Below are 12,945 nucleotides of genomic sequence, written 5' to 3' on the forward strand. Positions count from 1 at the left end.
AAGAAAATGACTCGGTTAAAAGGTTAAAAGGAATAAAAAAGTGTTTTTTTGCTTTTATTTATATTTTTATATTTTTACTTGTCACCAATATTTATAAAAGACAAAAATCCTTCCTATCACTACTCTAGAAAACACCACATATTTCTGTCGATTACTTTGCACTTTTATTCTCAAAGAGGCTCCACTGAGATAAAGAATCGCTTTTATCAATCTTTTAAATATAACTGAGCAAAATGTTTCATAAACACCTCACAGGAAAACAGGATTTTGGATTATTTATTGGAATATTTCACAAAACACATAGTGCACTTTTTAATGATTATATTTATAGTGTTTTAAGCTGATGTTGGTCAATGGACAACATTTGCTAATTCGTGCTAAAATTAATCTTTCAATCTCAAAATTCTATTGTGATTCTGTGTGAATGTTTTTGTAATACTTTTGTGTAACAGAGCTCGTGCAGTCAGTGGAAAACATATACGGTGGTTATGTTTCCCAGTTGTCCATTCACAGAGGGGACCTTGCAGCTGTTCCTCTCAGTTCAATAACTACTGCACAATCCTTCTTTTGGAGGATGAGACGGACGAAGTCCCCCACAACCCAGTTCTTCTGACTTCTGCAAAAGCACAAAAACAAAGAGTTTACTGGTTGCAAACTGACTTTTCTTTACATTTTTGTTGTGCCTTTTCTGCTACTACTCTGATCACAACATTACCATCGAATAACATAATCGTGGTGGAAGAAACAAATATTCCGGCCGGCACTTACAATTTCATCCTCACACAATAATCTAAAGCAGTGGTTCCAAACGTTTTAGAGCCGTGCACCCCCTGAAGCTTTGGGGGACCAATCGCTCACCCCCGTCTCACCTCCGATACATATAATATCTTATTATACCTTTATTACAGTGAACTCAAGCAGGTTTTCCACATTTCATATTTTTTGCTCGTCTGGGTGATGGGCTGTGAAGAATTTGTTTGCCAAATGAATTACAAAAGTATTAAATGAAAATGTATTTTTTTATTGTTTTGAATACGAGGCTGTTAGTGTGGGGGTGTTTTGCTTTGTCCCAGTGACCGGCTCGTTCTGAACATCAGACACTGGTTTGGAGCTGGAGTCTGTGTTCTGGCCCTGCCCCCTTTTCCTTCTCCTTCCCCTCACTCCTCACTCCTCACTCTTCGCTCCTGGGATCAGAATGAGAGGGAAACTCCTGTTAGCGCACAGGCTCCTCTCTTTTTTTTTACTTTGAGCCATTTGACTTTCATTTTATCTTTTCATACAGTGTGGCTGCTCAACATGGAGTCGGCTGAAGCTTAGAAGTGTCTTCTCCATGTTCAATTCAATATACATTTATCTATTATAGAAAACGCTATCTCAATGGCCGCCGCCTGGGCGCCGCCATGTTTATTTCCCATACCGACTTTGAAGCTAAGCAGGGACGGGCCTGGTTAGGACTGGGATGGGAGACCGTTTGGGAACACCAGAAAGCCGCGGTGCTGCGGTGCTGCTGTCCGAGGACAACCCACCGACACAAAAACGCGAGTGCACGAGATCTGACTGCCGTGCGTGTGCGCGCATTCAACCAGGGCGCTGTGTGTGTGCGCGCGTTTGTGTGTGTGCGCGTGTGAGCGTCCGTGCGTGTATGTGTGCGCGCGTGCATCCAAACAGGGCTGTGTGCGCGTGCGTGCGTGCGTGTGTGTGTGTGTGTGTGTGTGCGTGCGCAGGCGTGTATGTGTGTGCGCGCGCGCATCCAAACAGGCCGCTGTGTGCCATCGTCACTCACCCTAAACTGCAGCTGTAGACGCTCCGCACAGGTACAGGTACATCCTCCAAAACACATCTGCGTGTCTTTGTTTAAGTCTCTCCTGCCCAAAACCTGCTCCAACACGAGCCTCTAATCAAACGCGCTGCTCCGACTGATTTATCGTCCGTGTGAGTGAAAGCGAAAATGAAACTACAACTTAACGAGCGCATGGTCTGCACTGCGTAGTTTTTTTCTTTTTTTTTCCTTTGCTGCTGGACCATTTGTTTTCTATTTTGCTTTCACGTATTGTGAGCCCAGAGGTACATTTTATTCTAAAGCAGCTTTGAAAGCATTGCCCATTTTAGTGTAAGGTTATAAATACTGTCTAACAACTATCATTAGGCTATTTCAGTTCTAAACCTACTCATTATTTGTTTTATTGTACACTACCGTGATGCACCAAGCCACGGGTCCTGCACCGTGACCCAAACCGTTACAGCTCAACCCCTCATATTTATCCATAATTATTCCACTGTCTCTTGAATTCTATTCCCTGAGTTTAGCATATAACATAGCATATTGTCGTTGTAGTTAATAAGAAAGGAGCATGGGTGCATCAAACACTCCAATTGCTGTTTGTTTGAAATTATTTTTTGCCTTCATTATTTTAAACATTTGTCGTGGCCATAGTTTTTGGAATGGGTTGGGAACCACTGTTCTACAGCTGAACTGTGTGACGGGTTGGACATTTCTTTGTAATCACTCATAATCTCAGAATATCAAATGTGGAGACTAGCGAGGCCCGGCCGAAGGCCGGGTCTCAGCTAGTAACATAATAAATGATAAGGTCTAGAATCTAGATTACATTGACTTGAGATACAAGCAAGTCCTTCCTGAGCTGAACAGATGCAGATTTTTAACGATACAATCATCAGTTTCAGAGCAAACTTTGCCATGAAGAGTATTAAATGCATAAAACAGCAGCTTGGTACATTTGTTATAGATGTTTGTAATGAACACTTGATAGGACGAAGTGGTATACTATAAAGAATCACTAAGTCATTAATCTTACTTTTGAAGATGATAATTGGAGATTAATCACAGGTTTACACTGTAGTTCTTTCTGGTATAGGTTCCAATACCAATCTAACGTTGCTTCTAATTATTAAATTTAAAATAATTGACATTTTCATCACGCGTTTGACTTGCGTAGGCATATTTGACTCTATGATAATTCTCTTTTGGTCCTGCTATTTCACTGTTGTCATGAAGAAATTGCAACTCGATCAAACTTTGGCGCGGTTCATGTTAAAGGCGCTGCTGTTGCTCTGCGGGGACTTTTACGGCTTTCGAGGTTCAGTTCTGGACTGGACGGCATTAAGGTCCAGAATAAGCACATCCACGTCTGAAATAGAAAGCTTGTATATCGCCTTGTAAATCCCTTGTGGGGGGTTTAACAGATCAATTTCTATCAGGCAATAGGCAACAAATGATACTAAACATGACATGAAAGTTACTGCAACCAAAACACATGGACATTTTGTGCAACAAGTCGGTCAATCCAAGTAAGTACAAATCCGTTGGCAACAAAACATGAGGGAATCATCTAAAGCAGGTGTCTGACATGCGGCCCGGGGGCCAAATGCGGCCCACGAGGTAATTTTTTGCGGCCCGCTGGTAAATTGCATTAAACACGTTAGAACTACATTTCCCATGAGGCACCGCGCGGTAGCGCCAATGCTGCTGCGGACGCGAGAATGTCAACATCAGACGGGGCAGGAGATGCGGCGCTTCTGCAGACGACTTATCAACTTTATTCAACAGAGAAACGGACTAAAAGCAGCGACTGTGAGAGAGGAGCTTCTGAAACAGGTGGAGACGTCAGAACGCGAGGGAGAACCTTCCGTTGTTCAGCTAAACATGTGCTGGAAAAGTTAGAGCAGCAGCAGTACAAAAAGCACCTTTACCATATTTACCTTTAGGACGTTGCAAAGCGAACACATTGTATTAGTGTTTAAAAGCGTCACAACAGTAAAGTGAGGAGCCTTTTCTCTCAGAGCTACATTATCAGGTCAATGAATTTAATCTTTATTAAGGACACATGTGCGAACACATGATCCATTAAAAATAGAGAAAATGGAAATGTATTAAAATACTAATTACAGCAACATTGACAGTAAAAAATATAAGCCCCATTAGGGATGGGTGATACCACATTTTTTGGCATCGATACGATACCGATACTTTTAGGGTCTTTTTTGTCGATACCGATGCCGATACCGATACTGGTCATTTCATATGGGTGAATGTATTTCAATCAATATACATTTCTAAAACTGGTTGTTTTATATAATTAATTGGTCAATTTAAATTATATTACTTTAACTGGTTAATTAAACAATGTTAATGTGAAATTAAATACATAAACAACATTTAAAACTAACACTTAAATGACAAACAGAACCTAAACCAGAATGGTATGACTGGCTCAGTTCAATCCTTTGCTGTTGTGACTGTTTTGGCTCAGAACAAAGAAATAAATCATCCTTTTGTGTTGATGATTGCTGCCCCGCCTTCCTTTTACATATGCAAATTAGTATTGATACTTTTTTTTTAAAGTAGACGTTTTGTATCGATATATCGATACTATGGTATCGATCCGGCCATCCCGAAGCCCCATCAGTTCTCTGTCGGTCACAAAAAGGCCTGAGGTCAGTGACTCCACATTATTTCCATAAGGTGAATCTGAGCTGATCTCAGACACACCAGAGTCTGGAAAATGGCATTTGGAAAGTGTCCAAGTCGACACATTCATCCATGTATTTATTATCTGACAGGGTCATTGAAAATGAACACAGCACAAAACAAGTTTGAAGCTGATGCTTTTTGCTGGTGCTCATGATCAGCTCCAGTCCCTGGTCGGGCTTTTCTAAACTAAATTAAAATGACATGTGTTGTACATTTTGCATTTCTCTAACAGGCTCACAGACAGAAACTGGACCTGACTCCTGACAGATCACTGATGCCCTGAACCAAAATGGGATTAATCACAAAAAAACTAATTGTCTAAGTCTGTAATTTCAAATTTAGAAGCTCAGCAAATGTTTGGCTGATTGGAAGAAGCTTAAAAATGTGCAGATAGGTAATGTACAGTCTATTTTAAGTTATATTATAGCAAACAATCAAAAGTTGCTAAATCATAATTGACTTAATATAAAAGTTTTCGTCTATTGCGGCCCCCGACCAACACTGGGTTCGCATTTTTGGTCCCCTGTCCAAATGAGTTTGAGACCCCTGATCTAAAGAAATACCTGAATGGCAGTGCAGGACTTTAGGTATAGGTAACCATAGTTAGGTCCCTTATTTACCCTGTCAGTGAACTGGTTGACCCCCTTCCACCAGGTATGCTTGCCCTCATCTGCCTCCTTGTTGTGGATCTTGATCTCCTTCAGTTTCTTCTCCCATAGATCTCTGCGCATCTTGTCCTCCTCCTGATACAAACGCAGTGTAAATCCAGCCAGAATAAACCAAATATTCACCCACGTCGTTTAAATATGTGATATGGCACTGACCGGGTCGTAAACTCTATTGAACTTCGCCTTGTATTTTTTCCATCGAGCGTCCATGTCAGCCATTTTATCTGAGTAAGACACAAACACAGATCGATTTGGAGCTTTGGTTTTGGTTAGTTGGAAAGTGTCCTTCTTCTAACAGAAGAAGAAGAAGAAGGAGAGTACACGACATTACCGCCACTTACTGGGCTGGAGTGCGAGTCATTAAGTATGGTCAGAGGGAAACTCATGCTGAATCAGAAGACACGGATCATGCTTTAAAATTCTATAAAACAACTTAGTATCTAATAAATAACGCAAAAGCTCTTTCCTAACTGTTTTACTGCCATCTCCAAGAAGATTACAAATTGACAGCACCTTTTTCTCTTTATCCAGAACTGAACACAGTCCACTCCTCCGCTCTGCACACTGATGACCCTCCACTAACACATGTTTAACCGTTTCAGGCTGGCCACAACCATCACACAACCCTGACTGCTGTTTCCCAATCCTCCAGAGAGAATAATTCAGGCCTGTGTGACCAATCCTCAATCGCGACGTAACAATTTCTTCCCTGCGCTTTCCATCTACAGTTTTCTTATGTGCAACTCTCGCTTGGATATTATACAGATGTCGTCCGGTATCACTAAAATCCCAACACTCCTGCCACAACTGTAACATTTTGGAATTAATGAGCGACTTCTGCGCGACTAAGTGGGACATGAATATTAATCTCTTCTAACCTTAGTGCCTGTTTAGCCAATATATCAGCTTCCTCATTCCCGTCCACACCAACATGGGCAGGAACCCAAATGAAGCAAACCTTTACATTTTTGTTAGTTAAAGGAATAGGCCACCGTTTTTACATACTAGGATATGTTCTTACCTAACCTTAGACGTGTTAATATATCCCCGTCTGGTCTTTGTCCGTGCGCTCTGTCATGCAAACGGAGCACATACGCAGCCTCTCCCACATGTCACATAGCTCCAAAAAAGCTCACGATAGAAGCTACCAAGCTCTTCCATGTCGATTTTATAAGCAAATAAAAAGGGGGACTATATTGTGAGGCGTAATGATACGAGGAGTAAAACGTCCGCGCAGTAACTCCTAAAGACTTCCCCCGCTCACTTCCGTCAATAACCTTTAGGAGTTAGGAGATCATTACGCCTCACAATATAGTCCCCCTTTTTATCTGCTTATGAAATCGACATGCTACATTTCTGTGTAATTATACTTCGCATGAAAACACTTCACGTAACTTTATTTAAATAGGGAACACGTGGAAGAGCTTGGTAGCTTCTATCGTGAGCTTTTTTGGCGCTATATGACATGTGGGAGAGGCTGCGTATGTGCTCCGTTTGCGTGACAGAGCGGACGGACAAAGACCAGACGGGGATATATTAACTCGGCTAAAGTGAGGTAAGAACATATCTCAGTATGTAAAAACGGTGGCCTATTCCTTTAACTGCAACAGTATGTAGTACACTTTATTCAATATATCCATTCTACAGGACCTTCCTGTTTTAATGCTCAATAGAACCGCTTGGCTGTCTGATGCAATCACCGCTTTCCTCAACCCTTCACCACAACTACCAATACAGTTCAGTGCTAGCGCAATTGCGACTAACTTCGTGTACTCTCCTCCGTCGTAGCGCTGAAATGAATGGCTTATCTTAGTTTTAGCCTGGTGCAAATGAACACACGCGCCCTTAGCTTCCTTCCTCGGCGAATAAAACAATCACGGACACGAACAAGGGCGAGAGCATCTACCTTGCTTTAGACCAGGGGTGCCCTGGACTTTTTGTCTCCGAGGGCCAAAATGAAAAAGTGCCTGTGGGTCGCGGGCCAAACACGGCGATGTCAAGCGTGAAACATATAACTGCAAATAATAACAGTTACTTTATTTTCTTTTTTGGTAGACCTTTGCATTTAATTCAATCTATGCAATTAACCTCTTAACTCCCGTCTGAACCGAGAGGATCTTTTTCCATCATTTTTTTGCTGGGTATTCAACTCATTTTTGTAACTTTTATGTCATTATTTTGTCATTTTTGTCGCATTTTTGCCACTTTTTCATCAATTTTTCGTCACTTTTTTGTCACATTTCCATCATTGTTTTTGTCTCAGTTTTGTTGCTATTTTCACAGCTTTTTTCCAGAAGCTTTAGGACTGGGCTAAAGCCAAACTGGAGAAAATGTGCTCGGTTCAGGTGGGAGTTAAGGGGTTAAACATGCTACAAAAGCCTAGTTTTAGTAGAACAATTATCAATCAATTATTGTAGCAATATAGAGCAAAATCATTCATTTCTTTAAGTCAAAGAAAATGCCATATTTTATCATTTTGAAAGTGTCAGTTCAGCATAAATTCTTTTATAAGTCATAGATGTCAACGTTTTTTGCAAAAAAAAAAGGTGGAAAAATGGGAAAGTTGATGCTACGACGCTCTGTGATTGATAAACACCAAGACACCAGAACAGTGTTTCCCAAACTTTGCGAAAGGAGTGAAACAGCGCCCCCAGTTTGACGCTGGTGGACAAAAAGTGAACTGCATCCATATTTGCCATTGAGAATGAACGGGAGAGAGAGTTATTAACCAGATGCGGCGCAAAAGTAGATCACCCTCTGGCGGGCCAAGCTAATTGTTCCGGCGGGCCAAATTACTTTGGGCACCCCTGCTTTAGACCCATAGCTCACGCACATGAGAGAAGAATAACTTGTGGCGTAGTTTGTTTGGAACGCCCCAGACTGCAGCCGCACGCGCTCAGCTACGCATGCGCACATGGTTGTTGTATCTTCCGCTCTCTGTTGTCGTTTTTGGCTTTCTTCTTCTTCGAATGCTTTACGGCAGGCTGTGCGCTAACAAAGCGTCATGCTGCCCTCTCCTGTTCAATGGAATCACTTCACTTTATATTCGTGCATAGAGGTTGGCGGAGAGAAGATCTCACAACAGCCAGGGCCGTGGGAAGATATTTTGGCTAGGGGGTGCTGAGGGACAAGGTTGCCCCCCCAAAAACGCTATTTCGTTGCTTATTTCCTATTTATTTAACCCCTTAACTCCCAGCTGAACCGAGCACATTTCCTCCAGTTTGGCTTTACCCCAATCCAAAAGCTTCTGGAAAAAAAGGTGTGAAAATAGCGACAGCACTGAGACGAAAACAATGATGAAGATGTGACAAGAAAGTGAGAAAACTTGGACAAAAAATGAAAAAAAATGAAGAAAAAAAAATGACAAAAAATGACCAAAAAAATTACAAAAAATTTACAAAAAATGACAAAAAAAAGACCAAAAATATGACAAAAATGTGACAAAAAATGACAAAAAAATGACAAAAAAATGGACAAAAAATGACAAAAAAATGACAGAAATATGACCAAAAATGACCAAAGAAAATGACAATAAATTTCCAAAAATGAGTTGAATACCCCCCCTCAAAAAAAATTGAAAAAAATCTGATGACGTGAGGAAAAAGATCCATTGAGATGAGTTTTGTAGATCTTCGCTTTCAGATAAGGTGCTACAATGGCCTACAGGATTTGGGTAAAGCTGAACTGGAGAAAATGCTCTCGGTTCAGGCGGGAGTAAAGAGGTTAATATTGCTTGTAATGCATAGACGATCCACCAGGGGAGTGCTGTAGCGCCCTCAGCACCCTGGGTTTCCACGGCCTTGACAACAGCCCTATCAATTAACCACGAATTTGTCCTTGGCGATCAGCAACAGGGAAACGATCACGGCCGCCGCGATGCCCGCCGCACTCGTCTGTCGGTCTCGAATAGTAATAAGAAGACTGTTCCAGCTGGTTCACCCTGTCACAGAATTGTTTTGTCCAACTTCCTTTAATGCTGTTCCTGGAACTTTTTTTTTCAAATCACATTTATTTATTTTTTATTCAATAAACGCCTAAAATCCCCATCTAACAGTAAATTAACCCCCATATGGTCCGGACCTTGACAATTATTTTGGACCTCAGTACATTTTAACACAATTTGCAAACATTTCAGGCAAACATAGCAAAAAGTTAAAACGAAATGAAGCTATGTTTACTCTCGGCTGTGTTTATTTGTAAAACTGGCTTGCAGGCGAGTGGAGACATGATCCCCGTAGTAGTAAAATCAAACTTGGAAGTCTAAAATATCTCACCAAATACAGACAGATAAGTAAAATATCCCTTGATCATCCATTTATATGTAACAAAAATACTACTATTTTCAAACATTTAGTCATCAGATTATCCTTAGATTATTCTTCAGAAAATGTCTTTGGCTCGCGCTCAGTTGTGTGGATTTTTTTCTGTTTTTCCGTTGCACCTTTTTTTTTTTTGACCCAGCTCACTGGTTTAGTATTCATAGATGTCAGTCACTACAAACCTTTTGCCCTGAGTCACCCCTGAAGTTAGTCACTATACAGTTTGTAGGAGCCTTTGTGTTTGTGCCATGTTAAATTCTCTCATGTCATGTTTGAAAAATGAATTATGACAAATTGACTTTATGTTCGATCTCTTTTCTTTTCTTGGATGTTGTGTTGCAATAGGACATGACTTTGGCTTCTTTAGAACTACAGTTACCACCATGTGATATTTTGTTTTGTGTAGCTGGGTGGAGTTCCTGTGTGGGCTGTCCTACAGTCATGAGTCATGTGGTCACGACTGCTGAGAGTGATTTGATTAGTTCATCATTACTCCCCACCGACAAACAAGTCAGCTTTCACACAGTCCGTTCTGATCACAAGACCTAAACCACAGAAGAAGACACAAAGGTAAATATGCTTCTTTTTTCTTTGATTTCCTACTGAATTCACTGCTACGTTATGGGGCACAGCTAACCAGGCAAATTAGTTGCAAATGCAGTTTTTTTTTCTCCTTTTTTTTTAAAATAACACATGTATACAATTCATGTCATACAAAAACAATTCATGAATGACCATCAGGGTACACATACTGAAACCAGGAAATAAAGACCTTGGATCGAGCAGTATGTTGGGCAGATTTGTGGGGTTTTAGAATTTCAGCATCTAAAAGTAGTTATATGATCTTTGGTCTGGAAAAAGAAAATGCCCCAAATGACTTTGTATTTATGTGGAAACCAGTTGGAAAAGGTAAAGGTTCGTGTGGATGTGGATGGATGAGGCTAACCTGGAAAAGACTGCTGGCAAATGTGAAAAAGTTATTAATGTACTTCGTAGTTTGACTGGGGAGCTTGGTTTATATGATTCATAGAGCAGTGATGAGATCAACATTGGATTATTGTTGTTTTGTATTTGGTGCTGCAGATGAAACTGTATTAAAAAAGCTGGACAGAGTTCAAGCGAAAGCCCTAAGGGTTTGCAGTAGAGTTTTTAGAACCACACCCATACCTGCGCTGGTTGACATGGGGGAAACATCTTTAAAAATTATAAGCTGGGACTCCTGTACTGGGCCAGACTAGCAGGACTTCAGCATAATTCTGTGGCCAAGTCCCTCTTGGAGGACTGTTGGGAATGTGTAGAGGGAGGGAAAAGCACGTTTTGTGAGGTCTGTCAGTTGTCAAGTAAGGTGGGCTTGGAGAATGGGAATGTTGCATCAGTGTGGTCCCCTTTTCCATTCGGGCTTTTGCCAGAACCAGAGGTCCAATTGGACCTGCTGGGGCTGGACAAGAGTTGTGTTTGTGTCCATATAAATGAGTTTGTGGTTCTTAATAACATATTTACAGATGGGTTTAAGGATCCGGCTCGGGAAAAGCAGCTTTTGGAGTTTACATTACGAATAATGAAATAGGTAGCGTTCACGATTTAGAATGTGATGATGTCATAATGTCAGATGGAGGGCAGGGCCAATGCAACTCTATGGGAGAAATGCAGTTTTTGGAAGAAATCTCCAAAACGAAAATTGACAAATGTTTTTCCTCTTCAGTATTTGATCGTGATTGGATTCACAAACCTGTGATATTATTTTTTTGTCTGAAAGTCCTTTCTATTAGACAACATCACGCTCATGTTTTCACATATTGTCACCACTTTTGACATTTTTTAGAGATAATAATTAGACATTAGCTCATATGTGCCGGCAGAGGAGACAATGAACTTTGTGACAGTTTTTGTTTCATGTGGATTCCTCCAGTCATGACTGAGATATGAGCCAAAAAACAAAGACATAAAAATATGCATTTTGTCAGTTACCACCGTTACCATAGTTACCATCAGTTGACCTCCACCTCAATGTTAAACTATAGGCTCTTTAGAAAGTTGTGATGTCACGTGAACGCCACCTATTGGAAAAAGTATGCGAGTATCTGATCGTGTTCAATACTGGGCTGTAGATTGGATTGAGCAAAATCAGCCTGAAACGGCGTACATTTATTCTGATTCTATGGCTGCCTTACAGGAAATTTCTGATGTATTTTTTCCATCTTTTTTTTTTTTTTTTGGGGGGGGGGGGTGTATTTAACTCATTTTTGTAACTTTTTTGTCATTTTTTTGTCTTTTTTTGTTGTTGTCATTTTTTGTCTTTTTTTTGTCACATTTTTTTTGTCATTTTATTGTAAGTTTTTGTCACATTTTTGTATTTTTTTGTCACATTTTTGTATTTTTTTTGTCACATTTTTGTCACATTTTTTGTCTTTTTTTGGTCTTTTTTGTCATTTTATTGCAAGTTTTTGTCATTTTTTCGTCACATTTTTTCGTCACTTTTTTGTCAAAGTTTTCTCACTTTTTGGTTACATCTTCATCATTGTTTTTGTCTCAGTTCTGTCGCTATTTTCACACCTTTTTTTCCAGAAGCTTTTGGATTGGGGGTAAAGTCAAACTGGAGAAAATGTGCTCGGTTCAGGTGGGAGTTAAGACTGGGGCATTGTGGGCTTTCTTATCATTTAAAGCAGGGGTTCTCAACCTGGGGGTCGGGACCCACTAGGGGGTCGCGAGACAAATTTGGGGGGTCGCCAGAGCATATAGATAAAATATATATTTTAATATTATTATTATGGTGTCGTAGCATACATGCTATTTTACCAGGGTGCCATTATTTGTTCTAAATCTAAGTTATATAGGTTAACCTCTAAACTCCCGAGAGGATCTTTTTCCTCACGTCATCAGATTTTTTTTCCATCATTTTTTTGTTGGGTATTAATTTTTAGTAACTTTTTCATCATTTTTTTGTCATTTTTTGTCACATTTTTTTCATTTTTTCATCAATTTTTTGTAATTTTTTAGTCACATTTTTGTCAATTTTTCTCACTTTTCTGTCACATTTCCATCATTATTTTTCGTCTCAGTTTTGTTGCTATTTTCACAGCTTTTTTCCAGAAGCTTTTGGATTGGGGTAAAGTCAAACTGGAGAAAATGTGCTCGGTTCAGGCGGGAGTTAAGGGGTTAATGTCCCTGTTTTTCCCATGGTCTGAACCGGGTGGGGGTCACGATCCTAGTTAACTGTTATAATGGGGGTCGCGGCTCCGAAAGGTTGAGAACCACTGATTTAAAGAACTTACAACCCTTGGACTTACAGTGTTTTCAATAAAAATCGATGTTTTCGCCTAGGACACATTCGTGGTTAATTGATACGGCTGTTGTGAGATCTTCTCTCCACCAACCCCTATGCTAACCTGGCTAACGCCGTGCTGCTGTGTGCGCTCCAATCATTTCGAACTGCACTTGTGATTTTAGTCTGGTGTTAGCCAGGCTA

At 40.4% G+C, this 12,945-nt stretch overlaps 1 long non-coding RNA gene across 1 annotated transcript; it reads right to left on the reverse strand.

Moving 5' to 3' along the window:
* Window positions 1-257: 257 nt before the first annotated feature.
* Window positions 258-5,350, reverse strand: LOC306967089. Its single transcript, XR_013793154.1, has 3 exons — window positions 5,317-5,350; window positions 5,113-5,235; window positions 258-616 (listed from the first exon to the last, which is right to left on the reverse strand). It is a non-coding gene; the product is annotated as an uncharacterized lncRNA (long non-coding RNA).
* Window positions 5,351-12,945: the final 7,595 nt, after the last annotated feature.

The sequence above is a fragment of the Gobius niger genome (assembly GCF_951799975.1).
Source record: "Gobius niger genome assembly, chromosome: 8".
NCBI classification, from domain to species: domain Eukaryota; kingdom Metazoa; phylum Chordata; class Actinopteri; order Gobiiformes; family Gobiidae; genus Gobius; species Gobius niger.